This window comes from Apodemus sylvaticus, chromosome 6 (genome assembly GCF_947179515.1).
Source record: "Apodemus sylvaticus chromosome 6, mApoSyl1.1, whole genome shotgun sequence".
In the NCBI taxonomy this organism is placed as follows: domain Eukaryota; kingdom Metazoa; phylum Chordata; class Mammalia; order Rodentia; family Muridae; genus Apodemus; species Apodemus sylvaticus.
The window spans coordinates 38,414,607-38,433,237 of NC_067477.1; the positions used below are offsets into that span (position 1 = coordinate 38,414,607).

The 18,631-nt window shown below is 44.1% G+C and overlaps 1 protein-coding gene and 1 long non-coding RNA gene across 10 annotated transcripts in view; one reads left to right on the top strand and one right to left on the bottom strand.

Moving 5' to 3' along the window:
• Positions 1-4,112: 4,112 nt before the first annotated feature.
• LOC127688033 (uncharacterized) lies at positions 4,113-10,022 on the bottom strand. 2 transcript variants are annotated; one of them, XR_007978520.1, is made up of 3 exons: positions 9,904-10,022; positions 6,058-6,153; positions 4,113-4,816 (listed from the first exon to the last, which is right to left on the bottom strand). It is a non-coding gene; the product is annotated as an uncharacterized LOC127688033 (long non-coding RNA). The 2 variants fall into 2 exon arrangements; XR_007978519.1 differs by having other exon boundaries at positions 9,838-10,022.
• A 317-nt stretch (positions 10,023-10,339) lies between these two features.
• Numb (NUMB endocytic adaptor protein) overlaps positions 10,340-18,631 on the top strand; it is a 118,560-nt gene continuing 110,268 nt past the window's right edge. For 7 of the 8 annotated variants that reach the window (XM_052185470.1, XM_052185469.1, XM_052185476.1 and 4 more), the window contains exon 1: positions 10,340-10,425. The gene's annotated coding sequence lies outside the window, so the exon portion shown is untranslated. Of the gene's footprint in view, positions 10,426-10,521; positions 10,604-18,631 lie in introns of those variants that run through there. The other variant, XM_052185471.1, reaches the window with a different exon arrangement.

The following is an 18,631-nucleotide window of genomic DNA, read 5'->3' on the forward strand; positions in this document are numbered from 1 at the left end:
GTATGCAAGTGCACATGCACACATGTGCAGATACACATGTGTGTATAAGTGCAGTCTATGCTCATGCATTTGTGTCATGTATGCACGTGTGTGTATGTAGGTATGCACATGCATGTATGTAGGTATGCACGCCTGTTGTCCATGCAGAGTAGGCCAGAGGATGACACTGGTGCCCTGCTGTTCACCTTACTCCTTTGAGACAGGATCTCTCACTGAACCCAGAGCTGCTGAGATCCAAATTCCAGGCTTTTCAAGCTGTTCTTAACCCCCTGAGCCAACTCTCTAACCTATCTGGTTGTACCCTTCAGGGACCATGCTATTGATCCTGTTGTCAATTAACATCATGAGGAAAAAGCTGTCGAGTCTACTACCCAAGATGAAAATACTTTGGTCTCTAATTCCAATACAGGAACTCAAAAATGCCTTGGTTCCTCTATGATCAGAACTCAAAGTAATGATAGCTTGCCCTGGCACTTCCTTTCATCTAGAGATTTCAAAGCACCCTGAGAACAGTGCACATGCCTGAGGGAGCCGATTAAGGCACATTTCTGCCCTTCATCTTTTGCCTGGGGTCCTCCCCACAAATTGGCTACTGAGCTGGAAATAGTGCAGACCTCCTGATTGGAGGTCTCACACCGAACACCCACTCCCTCGCTCGCCAACCCAACCTTACGCAGTTTGTGATGCTTCTACAGGGCACAGCTTTTATAGGGCCCTGCATCAGATCTGCCAGCCTCTCAGCTGTCATCACCTCCCACTGACTACATTTTTGGGTTTTCTGGTGTCCTGGCAACTAGGCTGTGCCTCAGCTGTCCTGGATGTGAGAAGTGTGGAAGAATCTCTGGGGATTCTTCACGTCTCATTATCCTTCATCCCAATTTAACTCCCCACATCCCCTTCTGTAGAAGTACTGTGCCCTCTGGGCTTATTTTTTCTTCTTCTCCTTTGGGGTGGAAGACACACACACACACACACACACACAGAGAGAGAGAGAGAGAGAGAGAGAGAGAGAGAGAGAGAGAGAAACAGAGAGAACTGCAATTATTTTTTTCTTCACTTGCCCTCTTGTTTCCAGTGAGAGACCTAGGGGATGAACCTTGGCCTAAAAGGATGGGGAAGGAGATTAGAATGTTGAGTGTCCATTTCCAGCACCCATCCTCAGGGAGTTAACTTGTTTTTGCCAGAGGAGGAGTGACTCAGCCCAGACCATAGATGGGGAAGTCTGCTCAGAGCCTGAAAGGGAAAGCCACAGAGAGGCTTGGGTCTTTCATTTCAGACCAGAAAGCTCTTGCTGAGTTAGGGGAAATGGAGCTCTGCCTGTTCCTAGTGTTGGTAATAGGGAGGGCAGTAGGTCACTCCACACAGAATGTCCCAAAGGAGTGGATCTACCTACCCTACAGGAGTCCAACAGAAGCAGGCAGCGGGATCCCACATTCAGAGTGCTGGAAGAGCCCACACGTACTAGTTAGTGGAGAGCTGTATTTAGTCACTCTCTGCTACTGTCCTTCTACCTACTAATTACTATAACTGCCAACGATCCTGATATGATAATTAGTACATGCCTTTTTTTTTTTATAAGACCCCAAAATAAGTGATTGTGACAAGGCTACTCCTAGACACAGTTTCTGACTCATTCATTCACTAAATACTCAGTGATCTACTGATAACTGGACTCTGAGCCAGGCAAGGCAGTCATGAGGACAAATGATGGGATCCTTGGTTTCACAGAGCTGACACACTGTAGATGGAAAGGAATGAAGTGAATTTACCCACAGGAGGTGCAGACCCAGAAACACCTGAGCAAGTGGTGGCTGACAGTACGTCTGAGGCCGAGCTGTTGGATGACGGGAGCAAGCAAATGAAGTCAGACTTTGGGTACGAGCTGTGTGGTTTGTAGGAATTCTAGGAGATACAAAGTTTACCAAACCCCAAGCTGCCTCATGCACACACTCCGATATAACCACTAGGTTAGGCCGATCCCAGGCCTCCAGTTTTGTTTCTGCCCAACGTGAAGCTACTCTGGGAAAGTGTGGAGTTTTACTCAAGGGGAGCTGAGGCTAGAACAGGGACTGCAGGAGGGAGACCGAAGAGGGCACCAGGGAAGCAGGCATGAAGATCAGCTCCTGAGGGGTGAGAAGATGGCTCCGACTGGACTGAATTTGCTCTGCAAACACGAGAACGTGAGTTCAGGCCCTCGGCCTCTATGTTAAAGGTCAGGCAGGCATGCAATGTGCATATCAGTAATGCTAGCGCTGGGGAGGCAAAACAGGCGCATGCTGGCCAGACAGTCTATGAGCTCCGGGTTCAGGGAGAGGGTTCATCTCAGAAAATAAGACGGAGGGGCTGGAGCAAGGGCACTGACTGCTTTTCCAGAGGACCTGGGGTCAGCTCTCAGCATGGACATGGTGGCTACCTCAAATCTATCCATAACTCTAGAACTTCTGTTTTATTAGCATCCTATTCTGACCTTCACAGGTATCAAACATACATGTGGTTCACATACAGACACACACACACACATATACAGACACACATGCCCATACAGACAAAATACTTCTAAGAAATGTTAAAAATAATAGAGGATGGTGAGATACCCACCATCAACCTCTGGCCTCCGTACACATGTGCACACATGTATATATGCACACAAACCTCACGCTCACCCGGTACACATGTGCACACATGTGTACACACACACAAACCTCACGCTCACATATCCCTACAGAGAGAGGAAAACCAGCATCTGCTGTTATTTCTAAAATCAGAACCAATTCTCTAAGCCGTTGGCATGGTCCATGTCTGGGATGGGAAATGCATTTGTCTGTCTCCACTTGAGTGACAACATCCTTTTTATCACTTGCTGATAAAAGACAATGATGTTCTTTTGCAGGAAACTAACAGGAAAAGAAAGAAAGCCTACCACTAAGTACACTTCCTGAGGGCGAAACCAAGCTGCCGCTGCTGCTCTCCGAGGGTAGGAAAAGGCTGAAAAAATAAACTCTGAATCCCCGTGCAGAGTCAGTCTTCTCTCCCTTCTAAAATTGGCCAGTCTGCTAAGGGGCAGACAGAGGTCTTCTCAAAATATTAAGAGGTATTGAAACTCTCTAATCTCTTTTGTCTCAAACAGAGGAAACTTAGAAAGGAAGATAAGAGTCACCGGAAAGAGGAACTTGACATTGGTACATACCTTCCTTTAAGCTTCTGGTCCATTCCCAGCAACTTCTGCTTTGACTACGTGTACAAATGTAGTAATGTTTAGGAATGTGTCAGGGGGAGAAGTGGCAGGGTTAGTGGTGCTCAGAAAAACCTGTGTGCTTTAAAAAACAAAAATTCCCCACAAACAAACAAAAACAAGGTCTCAACAAAAAGGCTGGCCTCGAACTTGATATGCAGATAAAGATGAACTTGAACTTCCATCTTCTCCCCTCTGCCTCCAGAATGCAGAGATTACAGGCGAGCACCATTGCACCAAGCTTACACAGAGCTTTGTGAATGCTAGCTGGGCCAGCTATTGATTCAGCTCTAGCCCTAGCTCTGCAGTTGACTTGATTTTGAGGCAAAGGCAGCATTATTTGGGACTATTCATTGAGCTTTAAGGTACAGCACTTAGCAGATGTTGCTAGAGATGACTCTGGCTCTGGAGTCAGCTCCGATCTAAAGATTGGTAAAGTGCTTACTTGTATGGATAGTGTAACACAGTAAAATAGAACATGGGAAGACATAGATGGTAGAAGAGGAAAGGTGGGAGGGGGAGGGGAGGAGGATGAAGAGGGAAGGGGGAAGGGGGAAGGGGCAGGGAAAGGAGAGGGGGAGGGAAGGGGGAGGGGGTTTGAGTAGCTATCCTGGCAGGAAGAAGGGAGGTGGGATGAATTGTGAAGACTTGGACTTTTGTCTGTCCCCAGCAGAGGTTCTCAGCCTTGGGTTGCAGCCCCCACAGGGTTTCAATATCAGATATCCTGCATACCAGACATTTAAGATTCCTAACAGTAGCAAAATGATAGTAATGAAGTAGCAACAAAATAATTTTATGGTTGGGGTCACCACAAGGTGAGGAACTGTATGAAAGGACATTAGGAAGGTTGATAACCACTGATCTACGGTTGGCTTTTTTTTTTTAATTTATTTATGATTTATGCCTGTATTGTGCAAGCACATGCCATCATGTGTGTGAAAGTCAGAGAACAAGGCTCAAGAGCCAGTTCTCTTCTTCCAACCTTAAGTAAGATCTGAAGTCGGCTCCAGGCTAGTCCAGTGACGTTCTCACAGGCTGAGCCATCACTGGCTCTGCTGGATTATTTCTGAGGCAGTTTTTGTTAAGTAGACCAGGCTGAGGCTGGAACCAAAGTCTTAGTTTAAAAACCATTTATGCTTCAGGAATTTTATCTTCCTCCCAAAGTCTTCTTGTATAATAGTCATGGGTGAGCCTTGAGAAATGACTCAAAGCCAAAATAATGGGGTTTCCTTGATTATAGTTCCTCCTTTCTCTGGCTAGAGGCCAAGCCTCAATATCTTCCTCCCTTAAAAGGAAGCCAGCCTCAGCCCAGCCCTGATGGGTCGGTCACTCTGACCGCCTAGTGATCACGTTGCAAACTGGAGTCTCTCCTTACAATCGCTATGCATTATCCAGTCTCATGTCATGGTTCAGGTGTGGACGTGCCCTTATCCTTTCTGCTGAGACATGAAGCTCCCTCTTTCTGATCCTCAGCTGAGGACTGACTCAACGCAATACACAGAGACCAGCTTCTTTAGGGAGGGTAAAGATCACATCTCATAGACGTTGCTTATTCTTCCGGGCACACTCCCCCATCAACAGAGCCTGGATGGACACAGACACACATGCCTCTGTGAATTCAAGGAGCCCTCACGATTAGCCTGCCTTGCAGGTTTTGAGCACACTCTACTCAATAGAAGGAATACAGGAAATTAGACTAGGTGATAATCTTGTTAGACATATTTTATGAAGCCTAAACCAAGAATTGTGCTCTGGAAAGTGTAGGCCACTCACTGAAAAAGGGAACACAACATACGGATGTTGGATCAACTTGTAGAAGTCACCACTTGATAGCATTCCTTTCCAATAGCTTGAAGAGACAACTTTGTATCACACATTAGTAATGTTAATAATAACTAATGGCTATTTAGTAGTTATGATGTGTCAGGGTTAGATGATATATCTCATTTATTTCTCATAAAAGGTTTCCTTCTAGTAGCCAGGAGAGAAAACCAATTATTACATACACTCAGTAAGAAGATTAATAGTAATAATAGTTAAATATTTGTTACATTACACATTACATATGCTGGCCCTGAATTGCATACATTCTCTGATTTCATTTCATTTTTAAAAGAGCCCTATAGGTAAGTCTTATTAGTACTCTAAAGTAGGCTAGTTCTAGAATGGTTCCTGATAATAAGCCTCTTGCAGGTGTTTATACTGTGTAAGCTTCTCCCCTTAAATGTAGGCAGAACCTGCTAGCATACTGCTAACTAAGGAATGTGGCAGAAGTGATGTGACATCACTTCTTTGATCATTGTACAAAGGACTGTTAACCTCCCTCTTACTGGCATTCTCTGTCTGGCCCTCTCTGCTTCTCGCTATCTTGGATGAAGTAAGCTGCCCTGTTATGTCACCATCCATAAAATGTCTCCCAGGCAAGGCGCTGGTGAAGGTCTGCTGTCTGCAGTACCTTAGGAACTAAGGCTCTAAGGTTAATTCTGTAAGGAACTTAATCCTGCCAAAGACCATGTAAGAGAGCCAAGAAGCAGATGATCAAATATGCATTTCATTTTGTAAGCAGGAACCTGAAGGTTTGGGAGATGAATCAACTTTCCTAAAGTTATAGTTAGTTTGTAAATGGCAGAACCAAAATCATTAATGAATATGGTGTGGGTGAGTGTTAGAATCAAAAGGGTATTAGTTCAAGTGGTACACACCTTGCAGTCCTAATGCTTGAGAGGCTAAGCGGGGAGAAGTGTCACTAAATTTGAGGACAGTCTGGACTACCCAGTTAGAACAGGTCTCAAAACAAAGCAAGAAGGGTCCAAGTCTAAACTTACTTTCTTGTAAGGTTCCATGTGGCTAGGCCATGAGCGTTCTCCAAGGCATTCTGATTGAGAAATCTTTGGAAAATAGCCATGTTTCCAGGAAACTCTCTGCACACATGTAAAACAGGGATGGACAAACCTTTAAATGGCGCTAAGTCCTTCGCTTGGCCCACTCCCTGCTGTAGAAGAATAGCTGGTCCGCCCAGAGATTTGGTGATAGCAACCAGGGGGCCCCCTTTCAATAGCACAATGGCAGCACTATGAGCTAACACCTCACCCATTTTATAAATAAGCGCACTATTTTACCTATAACAGGCAGATCAGGTAGAAGGGGCACATCATTTTCCTTGAGTATGAAAATGAATATTTACTAATAAGGCATGGTATGGCATAAAAAAAAAAAAGTCACAGGCATCTGGAACAAAAAAGCAAATAGTGCTGCCCGTGAGAAGAGTCGCTTCCATACATGCCAACTTCTCCTTCTTATCCACGAACCAGTCTTGAACTTTGAAGCCACAGTGCCCAGTTCCAGAACCACGGACAATCGGCTTGGCACTTCCATCTATTAGAAGTTCTTCAGCTTGGGATGGTAAGATCATCTTTTGCCTTGTGTTCAGCACACCTTTATGAAGACATGCCCTTGGCTTGGCTACATACATCAGCTCTGACCTGTTGCCAGAGCAGCAGGCTTTAAACTTGGGGAGACTTCCTATGAAGATATGGAACAAGAGCACTGTAGACTTCATCCAACACACTTTCTGCAAGTCGGGGGTAAAGTCCACAGGCAGCAGGGAGGGGCTGGCAGTGCTCGGAGGGGCGGGCCTCCCGCTGCGCTGGCTCAGCACTCTCCTGGCCTCCTAGACCTGGCTTTGGCTTTGCTCTCAGGTCTGGTCTCTGACTTTCTTCTCTCCTTTCCTCACCCTCTCTCCTCAAGTCCCTCTTTTCTCTCTAACTCCTTCTGCCTTGTTTGCTTCTACCTTCTGGGACCAGGAAACCTCAGGAAACCTCAGGAAACCACCTCTTATCAGCAATCTTGGCTTGCCTCCAGAGGCTGGCTGGTGGCAGGTAACTCTGGCCCTTGTTTGCTCTCAAAGCAACTTACTTTTCTAAGCCCATTTGCAACTGGAATTGTGTCTAGAAATGGGGTCGGAGGATTGAAGAATTCCACAGGCAAGAACTAGAGCTTATCGAAGGTAGGAGTTTGCTCCTTTAGACCAAAAAACAAAACAAAACAAAAGCCCTCCAACCAACCAAACAAGCAAATAAATAAAATAAAAACCAAAACAATAACAAAATCAAAAGAAGTGAAAGGAGACTTGAGTGCTGTCCTTTGAAATATGGCACTGTAAGAAGAAGGTAGAGAGATAACACCACTAGTGCCCATGAAGGCCTGGGCTTCCATTGTACCCCTCAGATATTAGGGTGCCACAGCAAGTCCCTCATTTTCCACTCAGTTGGTATTTGCAAGAGTCACATTTGTCCCTACCATACCTGCCATCATGGTCTGAATCAAGAGGTTCTGAGCAGATAGCATCTGTACCTATCTCCACAGGCAGCAGATATAACACGAAACTGCAGACAGCCAGGCTCCAGGGCTCTCGATTTCTAAGAGGGGGTGTGGGGGCTGGGAGTGCTGGAGGAGTACACGGAGCAGGGAGGCAAAGCAGGACTAGCAGTGTAGGCTAACCTTGTGCATACAAAAAAACCAAAGCACAGGGCTCCAACCAGAATCTTCCCCTTGTTGCAGTTAGATAACCCAACAGCCTGTTAGTTCAAAGTATGTGTCTTCAAGCCTTCCTTCTTTCAAGTTTTCCTCTTCTTGTTGATTGTGCGCATTTATTTTTCCTCTTATTTTACAAAGGGGAGCAGTGGTGGAAGGAGATGGGTGGGTGTGGCCAAAAGCTCTTTTTTTTTTTTTTTTTTTTTTTAGTGGTTGAGGTAATGAGTGGCTGACCTTTGTGGCAATTATCCACCAACTTTTGTGATAGCAGTCTGAGTTCCTAAACTTAGATGTCAAGTCCACTTCGGGAGACTAGCCTAATTCTATGTTCTGTAGGGCACCTCGTCACCATGGCTGTGCAAGAGCCATTATTACCCAGAGTACCATAATAATGACCATGCCTTCCTATGACATTACTGTTTCCTATGTGCTAGGACATTAATTGCCTTCTGACTTGCTCTAAAATGGGTACTACGGCACTCTGCCAAGGCTAGGGAGAAGGGGGCTGCAGGCGAAGCGTTGAAAGGCTCTGTAAAAGGATGTTGCATTCTACCAGGCACCTTCCTATTTGCAGGTTTACTTCCCAGGTTATAAGATGCTAGCCCAGGCCTTCTGTCTTGTCTTCCATCTTATCGTGGTCAGTGCGTGGTCTTTTCCTTCACTGAAATGATTCAGACATCTCTGGAGTTATTTTGGCTTTCACACTTTCCTTTTATGGAATTTCTGTGAGTCACTGAATTGAATGGGAGGTTATTTCTAAATTGGAAGGTGAGGATGAGAGAAAAGGGAAGAAGGTTCCAGAAGATAACTAGGGGGGAAAAACTCCATTGTTATGTATAGTTACTGGAGGAATAATTTCCGCTTAGTTTGATGATAGAAATGTGCAGTTTATTTCAGCTCAACTAAAAATACAGGTTAGAAAATAGACACCTCCCCCTCCCCCACCCCACCCCAAATAATAAGCTGCACAGTTGTAGATTCTTGAGCTTGCGCTGCAAAGGGCAGAAGGTTAATAAATAGAAGAGATATGGCTTGTGTTACAGCAAAAAGGCAAAGTACAAACTTTCCAAAGTCCACTCCCAGTCCACAGGGAGGCCTTTATTCCAAGACCTTGTGTTTGAGAGCATAGAGCTCCTTAAAAATCTATTACCACAGCTTCGCCTATTCCTGGTGGAGTTGTGGAGAAGGTATATTTAAATTTGACTTAGAAACCGAAAGAGTCATCAGGCCAGCATTTTCTTATTTAGGAGCAGGAAAAGCACTAGAGATGAAAAAGAAAAGCAGAGAAAGCTAATGATGAATGTATTTCTAGGAGCAGAGAGTTTTTATAGCAACACCAGATTTCTCAAAAATGCCTACTGGGATTTGTACCCAAATGAATAAGAAATGCAATCGTTCATTCTCCTGTATTGTACCAAGTGATGGTGTGTGTGGGGGGGACCCTGCGATTCATTCAATGGCTCTAATTGACTGCTAAGAATAGGAGAGGTAGAAAGAGATCGAAAAGAGGGAGAGTGCAGGGGGAGTGGGGAAGAGGGAGGAGGGGGGGAGGGGGAGGAAGAGGGAGAGGGAGGAGGGAGAGGGAGAGGGAGAGGGAGAGGGAGAGGGAGAGGGAGAGGGAGAGGGAGAGGGAGAGGGACAGGGAGAGGGAGAGGGACAGGGAGAGGGAGAGGGACAGGGAGAGATATTAGTATCTGCCAGACAGCTAGTAATACTATTTAAGAACTCCTAAACTTAAAAGCCAAGAAGTGCTGGTAAGTGGTAGTGGTGGGGGGTGCGTGAAATTTTCATTTCCAAATCACTATAAATTGCTTCCCGTGTTTTCAAAAGTTGATGATAGTTGTTTGGTGACTTGGCAGGCCCAGGAGGGTGGGTCTGGAAGCTGGAAAACTCTTAATACGACAGATACAATTATAAACATCATTTCTTGACGATATTTATAAATGCAATGGAAGCAGACTGCTGCTTAATAAACAGCTGCGCTCTGCCCTAACCTAAAGCATGGAGACTACCGCAAAGAACTTCAAGGAAACTTGAAGAAAACACGAGGGAAATTTTGATCTATGAGATACCTTTCTGCTGAGGAATTGGGCCGTTCTTAAACACAACCCCTCAAGTCGATGTTTTGCAAGCGTTACCTTCTTAAGCTGGCAGAGATGTTTCGCCTTGTAGGAAGAGAACTAGAAAAGGAAGAGTTTACTGCGCCAGCCCTACAACAAAGAGTTAACCCTTCCCGGTAACCTCGGACGTGAGCGTCTGCCCCTTCTTTGCTTTCTACTGCGCAACCAAACTGTGCACAAGGGCTTGAACCAACCGTGGCCAGCACACTCCTTGCCAGTTAAGGTAACAGACACTATCAGTAGCCTATCATAACTTCGAACTGCCCAATCATCAACCAATTACAACTAAAGCATGATCTAGGCCTGTCCAGGTCCGGGCGGGGGCGAAGACTCGGTCCAGGAAAAGGGGCGGTAAAGACGGGGTGACGGAAGGAGGAGTCAACCAATAGTAGCAGAGAGCCGCCGCCCCTTTATCCAATGGATAAGTTGGAAGTGTGGTATGGGGCGGGCCTGTTGTCATGGGGGAGGTGGTGGCGCTTAGTGGCTACTGGCGGCGGAGGTAGAGTCTGAGGCGCTGGAGTTGTGCAGGGCCAGCGGCAGGTGAGTGCGGGCGAGGCGGGCCTGAGGTGCGGAGGCGGTGGCGGGCCGGAAACTCTAGCTTTGCGCTCCGGAGGCGGAGGCCGCGGGCTGGAGGCCAGGGCTGCGGGTCGGGTCGCGTCGGGGTCGGGAGTGTCGGGAGATCGGCCGGGTTCCTGCCGGCAGAGTTCGCGTTGGGAAGGTAGGTTGGCGCGGGACTCCGGCGGGGGCAGGCCGGGAGGTCCCCTGAGCTGCCCAGCGGCGGCCCTGGGGACAGTGACGGGAGGCCGGTGTGCGCGGCTTCCTGAAGAGACCGGAGCGGCGGGGGTCTGCGAGCGGGGGGGACCCGGAGCGAGCGGCTCCGGGGCTGGAGAGACTAGGGGATACCGGGGTTTCCCGGTGCCGCGGGGGCCGAGAGAACTGGGAGTGGCCCCTGTCGGGAGAGCGGTGGGAGGTGGGGAGACCGAGGGCGGCCGGGGTCCGGGTGACAGGGAGCGGAGGAAAGGCACGGAGTACGGTGACCCCCCCCCTCCCCGCGAAGGGCAGCGGTCGGAGGAGGAAGGGTCTGCGGGGTGGAGACCTTGAACGAACTCCTTCGGGGAGGGACCGCGGCGCCCTGCCCCCAACAGCGGCTCTGGGGCTGGAGTCCGAACCGAGGACCCTCGGAGTCAAGGCTTCGAGCCGCAGGAGTTGGGATTGGAGACTAGGGTAAGGGTTCAGCGGGAAAGTGGAAGTTCCCTCAAGCAAAATGGGATGGAGGTAAGAGGGGAAGAGTAATTTCCCTGGAGGGAGGGAGTTAGAGAGATCTGGGGAAACTTGCCCCGAGTGGGTGAGTGGTCTTGTGCAAGCTGGCCAGGCCAGTGGATACGGAGAATTTAACAATGGTGCTGGTGAGGGCTTCTGAAAACAGGAGAAACTAATTACTACTAATATGCCAAGCTGAACCAGAAGAGACTCCGCCGTCCTTAAAAGCAAGGTGACAGTGTCTTGGAGGCTAGGGCTTTAGAAATGAGTTTTAGGATGACAGCGAAAATACTGGAAAATAAGGACATCAACAGGATGGGGAATTTGAGAGGAAAGGGGAGGAGTAGTTGAACTAAAGGAGAAACTGTGACTTGATGAGATAGAGGGTGTTCATCAAGCAGATAAGCATGCCCTGCTAAATTGAAAATAACTTAAGAATTCTTGTACTATCACTCATCTGGTGATACTAACAGTTTTTACTTAAAGGGATTTAAATTGTATCTATTTGTTTTTTATTCATTCATGTATTTTTGAGAAAGGGTCTTGCACTGAAGCCCTGGCTGGTTTCTGTATAGACCAGGCTCACCTTCAACTTACAGAGATTCCTTTGCCTCTGTCTCCTGAGTGCTGAGATTACAGGTATTTCAGAAATAATTTTTTTTATGCATTTGTAGAATTTTTGGAGTGGTGACTGGTGTAGAACTCAGTACTGATTTGTTACATAGAAAGATTCAAGATTGGAAACGCCTTCGTACAGATTGGTTGGCTCCACCTGAGGTTTCTAATCCAGAAGGCCTGGGGGCGGGGTTCAAGAATTTAGCCCAAGCAATGCTTAGTGTTCTTCAAGGGATCATATTCTGAAAAAAACTTGCTTTAATGAAAAATAGTAGCAATCAGAACCTTAAAATACCTGAATACCTGCCCATCTTGCTGAAGAGGTAATAGAAACACACACACACACAGAGAGAGAGAGAGAGAGAGAGAGAGAGAGAGAGAGAGAGAGAGAACACGAGAATACATCTTATGCTAGGCCTGGGCTCCATTAAAAAATTTTTTTTGAGAGCTTAAAAAAATGTATTGATTATTGAAAGTAAAACAATACACTAACCTACTTGTCTAAGGAAACTTCTTATATACATGCTTTAAATCACAGTGTAAAATCTATGCCTTATAGTCAGAGAAGTTTGACAAACTGTTTTGAGTCACATAGTATGGCAGATGTATCCCTTCAATATCAAGGAATTAAGTTATTTATTTTGCAGTAGTTCTCAGGTGTTTTTTTTTTTTTTTAAGATTTATTTATTATATGTAAGTATACTGTAGCTGTCTTCAGATGCACCAGAAGAGGGCATCAGATCTCTTTATGGATGGTTGTGAGCCACCATGTGGGTGCTGGGATTTGAACTCATGACCTTTGGAAGAGCAGTTGGTGCTCTTACCACTGAGCCATCTCTCCAGCCCCAAGTTCTCAGGTGTTAATAATGGCAGTTTGACATTACTATAAATTGCATTGAGCCTCTGATTCTGGGGAACTTTTGTGGATCCCAAGAACCTGGCATGCACACTTACAGGGAGCAGGAGGCAGAAGAAACAATGGTGTATCTCAGATGGCCCACTGCTGCTGCACTTGTACCTACATGTTACCAGTTTTCCTTTCACTGTACTGTAAAAGACATTAACATTTATCAACTAAATATGGAACTGGTTTAGAATATTTCATGTGTAAAGATAAACAAGCACAAAAGTAAACATTGGAAGAGAGAAAAATGGAGACTAATCTCAGCACTCTGACATCTGAGGCAGGAGGATTGCTGGAAGGTAGTGGCCAGCCTGAGCTAGAGAAAGAGACCAGTCTTTAAACAACAAAACTAAGGAGGGAGAAAGGAGAGAGAGAAAGTACTGATGGGGTAGAGGCTTAACTACTGACACTTGTGGGTTGTGAAGGAGCTTTTGTTTTATGGATTTTTTTCCTGAGAGTGAAGTGGGTTTGATATATCTTGTATACCTGTCTCAGGAAACTAAAGGTAATTTACAGTATGTATTTAAGCTGCAGTTAAAGTGTATATGAATGTTTTGTCTTATCCTTAGGTAAGTTTTTTTCTCTCTTGAGAATCAGATGGCTGTCAGGCATGATGGTGTACAATTATAATTCAGACCCTTGGGAGGATGAAGCAGGGTTGATGTTGATTAGAGGCTAGCCTGGGCTACACAGCAAGCCCTTCTCTCTCTCCCTTCCCCTCTCTGATTTTGTTTGTTGTCTTTTTTGAGACAAGGCTTCTCTATATAGCCTTGGCTGTCCTGGAACTGCTCTATATACCAGGAACTCAAGAGATGACTTAGCTGTCTCTGCCTCCCGAGTGCTGGGACTGAAGGGGTGCACCACCACTCCTGGTGAAGACCTTTTCTCAGTGACAGTAACAACAACACAAAACAGAAATGAAAACTAGATTGCTTATTTTTAAACTAAATGGGATTAATTTAGATCTGTGTCTGTGGATATAAGAATAAAGAAAGCGGTACTGAAAACTGAAAAAGACAATCCTTGCAGGTCTCTTTAAAAATCTTTAATCCAGGGGATTATGTAACCTTTCATTAATGTTTTATGAAATTGTGAAGAAATATTGCTGCAGCTTTACATCAATACTTTTTAGTTTTTCCCCTCTTTTTAATTCTATTTCATATTGTTCCAAATTAAACAAAATTTTGATTCCAAAATAAAATTCCAAATGGGAGGGCAAAAACCATATAATCATTTTATGTTTGATTTCAAAAATAGTTTTTTCACAAAATAAATTCACTATTTAGGGGTTGGGCTGGAGTAGATGAAACTTTCAATTTTTTTACATTGAATTAAATGCAGTATTCCTATCACTATCCTGTCTTATATATGTATACATATATGTGTGTGTGTATATATAGATTATTAAGTGATGGAAGAATTAAAATCTTAAGTATGGGGAGAAATATAAAAGTTCATTCCTTGTAATGTTGGACATTGGGGAATTAGATTACTTGCTTTAATAACTGGACTTTCTTTATTCAGTTAATGTATTATTCACCCATAATTTAATCATACTTATCTATGAATAGCTTTGATTGCTCAACTCATTTTACAATGAAATTCATTAACTGTAGTTGAATAAATGATCGATTTTGAATCCCAAAGAAGCCTTTCCCAACTGGACTTGAGACTCACTTGCACTTATCAAGGTTTATTTAGAGAAGTGATTTTTAAATGGAACTTAAATTAGTAATAGTTAATTTATCTTATTTTCTATTTCAGGGAGGTCTCTCTTTCCATTATAATAGCTTCTGTTCAGCCTCTTCTGCCTCCTGTCCTCAGTTGCTCATATAGTAATGCTTGGAGATGCTGGTGCCCAGGAAACCAGCCTGTAAAGCACAAATTCCCTCTCTGTGTGGTTTTTACTTTACTTCAAGAATTCCTTTATCAGAAAAGATCCCAGAGTAAACTCACCACGTTTTTGAAAAGTACTTCATTCAATAAAGTATCTGAAAAGCTCTTATTTTTTAAAACCTTGGTGTTATCCTTTAGTTGCAAAGAAATTGTGGTTTTATAGCATACTGTGAATTTTATCATTAGATGTAGAAATACTGTACAAGGCTTTAGGATACATATTCAGAAGTAAGACATGAGTAAAGGGAACTTTTGGAGAATAAAAACTATGCATTTTGAAATCTTGATGCAAAAGAAGCCTTGAAACTAAGGAAGAATGAGAATCCTGACATGCTAAGGAAGAGCTGGAGGATCTGCAGGAAATGTGGCGAGGGGAGTGAGCTGTTGTTGGCAGTTTTCCTGAAGTGACATATGTAAAGGGGGACGGTCCTATTTGCAACTTTCTGGACTTATTCTTAGCTCTCTCTACAGTTCCTGCTGCTTCCCATAACTCTGTTTTCTCCCACTCAGGAAATAATGCTAGAATGCAAGTAAATGGGCTGACGCTTCTGAGAGGAAGGGCAGGGCCGTGTAGATCTTCCCTCAGCCCTTAGGCTGGTGATCTGACCCAGGACCCTGGCATGAGCTACAGCCTTGCCTCAGCCCTGTGGATTTATAAGAAATCTCAGGATTAACCAAGGAACTGTTATGTTAGCTATTAAAGTTCAGTGCCTTTCCCTTTTCTTCCCACTAAAAGCTCAGTTTCTTTCCATTTATTTTGTATTTTTAAATTAGGCATGGGCTGTATTTTTTTTTTAAAGATTTATTTATTTATTACATGTAAGTACACTGTAGCTGTCCCCAGACACACCAGAAGAGGGCATCAGATCTCATTACAGATGGTTGTGAGCCACCATGCGGTTGCTGGGATTTGAACTCAGGACCTTTGGAAGAGCAGTCAGTGCTCCTAACCGCTGAGCCATCTCTCCAGCCTCGGGATGTATTTTTAAGTCACATGTTTGAACACGCACGCACACGCACACGCACACAGAATCAGGCTTAGCAACAAGCTCCTTACTGGCTGAGAGTTGTGTTGTTCATTGGTTGTTTTGTTTTGGGGGAATGGGAGACTAAAAACCAGGTCCTTATGAACGCTAAGCAAGTGTTCTACTTTTGAGCTCTACCTCATTCCTCTTTCCACTTGTTTATTGCTACCTTATGCTTTTATTTCTTTTTCTTATTTTAGTTAATTTTTGAGGTGCTAGAAGTCAAACTCATGGCTTTTTATGTGCTAGGCAAGTGTTAAAACACTGAGTTTTAGTCCCAGGCCTAAGAATACCTAGGTTGCATTTCTTTTAAAAATTTTAAAAGTTTGTTTGGAAGTAGAGTTTCAATCCATAGTCTGGTCAGTAACTTGCTGTGTCACCAGATAGATTTAAACTCCAAATCCTTCAACCTCAGTGACCTGAGTAGGCATACAGGTATGTAGTAAGACATAACAACTAGCCTTACATTCTTTAAACTAGTTATCAGAATCTTGAATTATCTTACTAGAGAGCAAAAGCTTAATTATGGTAAATTGATTATATTGTTTATGTATTAATTCAGAAAATGATTATTAGATTTTTTTCATACTTTTTTTGGTGTTTATTTTAAATTTTCCATACAGGCCATCTGAACCTTAGGCTGTCCTCAGACTTTTAAAATAGCTCCTGGTTTTTCTGTCTTCACCTCCAGAGTCCTGGAATTATATGTATTGTATCACCATGGAACCTCCCATCCCCATTTTTGTTAGGGAAGAGGAGGAATAGCAAAGAGAAAAAGGAAGAACCTACAAATTTGCTAATTTTTTAACTATAAGATGGATCTTGATTATCTTTTGCTTTGAAAGGTATGTTTGTATGTGTATCTTCATATATTTCAGTTGTGGATAAGATTACTAGTTTTTAAAACTTGTTTTTATTTTCTTCTTTTTTTAAAAAATATTTATTTATTTATTTATTTATTTATTATGTGAGTACACTGTAGCTGTCTTCAGACACTCCAGAAGAGGAAGTCAGATCTCGTTATGGATGGTTGTGAGCCACCATGTGGTTGCTGGGATTTGAACTCAGGACCTTCAGAAGAGCAGTCGGTGCTCTTAACCACAGTCAGTGCTCTTAATCGCTGAGCCATCTCTCCAGCCCTTTTTTTTTTTTTTTTTTTTAATGTGTATTAGTGTTCCTGCATAAATGCATGTGCTCTGTGCATGCCTGCTGCCCTCAGAGGTCAGAGGAGGGCATTGGATCTCTTGTAACTGGAGTTACAGATGGTCTGAGCTACCATGTGGGTGCTGGGGCTTGAACCTGGGACCTCAAGAAGAGCACTATGTGCTCTTAACTGCTGATCCATCTCTCTAGTCCCCCTTTATTGTTGATTTCTTTTATTATGAGAATGTTTTACTTCCTTTCCTCATCTCTGAAAAATTCCCAGGAAGAAGCTGGAAGGAGGGGTTTACTTTTATCTTACAGCTTACAAGCAGGGGGGGCATAGTGGCTTTGGGCTCCATCTGTAGCAGGAGGAACTTGGGTTGTAGACTGTGAGGCAGAGAGCTTGGACTGGAACCAGGGCTGAACTGTAGATCTTCAAGACCTACTGTTCAGTGGCCACCCTCCCACTGAGCTGCATCTTCCAGAGGTTGCACAGCTTCCCCCAAAATAGCACTATGTGGATGCCAGATGTTGAAACACCAGAGCTTTTAGGAGACATTTTACATCCAGACTGTAACTTTTTTTAAATGTTCTTGTCCCTCATAAGCTCAGGTATATTGCTCATAATGTGAAATACATTTAGTTCAACTTCCAGAGTCCACAAAATTGTAACAGTACCAACAGTTACTAAAGTTCAAAGCCCAAAGTCTCTTCTGACTCTCATCCATGGGCAACTATAAAATAAAAATAAGTTGACTGCTTCCATTGCACAGTCAAGGAATGAGGTTAGCAGGTAGAAACTGGCTGAAACAAGACTAAAACTCAGCAGGGCAAATGAATCCTGAACCCCTACATCTGGCTTCTGGGTTTTGTGGTGGCATTTGCATATTTCAGTGGACTGAAGCCCTTAGTGCTGTCACTAGTAGCACATGTGACCTTTCTCTAGGCCTGGCTCTTCTCAGTACCTGTAGCTTTTTCAACAGACTAAGGTTCCTGGTATCTCCAACATGCTGGGTTTCCATTGCAACTTAGGTTTCTTCCTCGGTGTCACACATCACTTTCTCAGGGCCTCTTTGTGGAGCCTCCTCTGTTTACATTGCTGGGCCTCATTAGCTTTTTTTCTGAAACCTTGGCACAAGTATGTCTCCAAAATCAGCACCACCTGGATGGTGCCATATTCTGTTTGCCAGCTCAGCATATAGCTTGCTTGACTCTTACATATTGTGATTGTAGCAGCTTTGGAGTACCTGGGTGGGTGAATCTCAAGTGGCCCTGTTGGATCAGGGCGCCACTGCTCTAGCACTCTCTGTTCAAACACTTTCCCCTTGGAGGCACTCCCCTTTTAATTGAAGATTTACCGCAGGTTGCATTGTTTTACCAGAGAGTTTCCTCTGGGTGGAGTCTTGCAAAGTGTATGACTTTTCTTTTCTTCTTTTTTTTAAATGATGCTCTTTTAAAAAATATATATATAGTTATTGTTATATGTAAGTACACTGTAGCTGTCTTCAGATACCCCAGAAGAGGGTGTCAGATCCCATTACGGATAGTTGTGAGCCAACATGTGGTTGCTGGGATTTGAACTTAGGATCTTCAGAAGAGCAGTCAGTGCTCTTAACCACTCAGCCATCTCTCCAGCCCCATAAATGGCTTTAAGTATAGTCAGTTTAATAATGGAATATGGACATTTTTTCATATTCATCTCATATGCAACCTTAAATATTCTTATGCTTTTTTTCCCTTGCCAAACTGCATACTTTTCATGTTTTCTGCCCCATTTGCCTTAGATTCTTCATTGAGAACCTAGTTGAAGGCAGCCAATAATAAACGTGCCACAGCCTAGATGCTATGCTGTGTTGAGATTTTTCTCTGCCATATGATTAATACTTTTTGAATTTCACCTTAT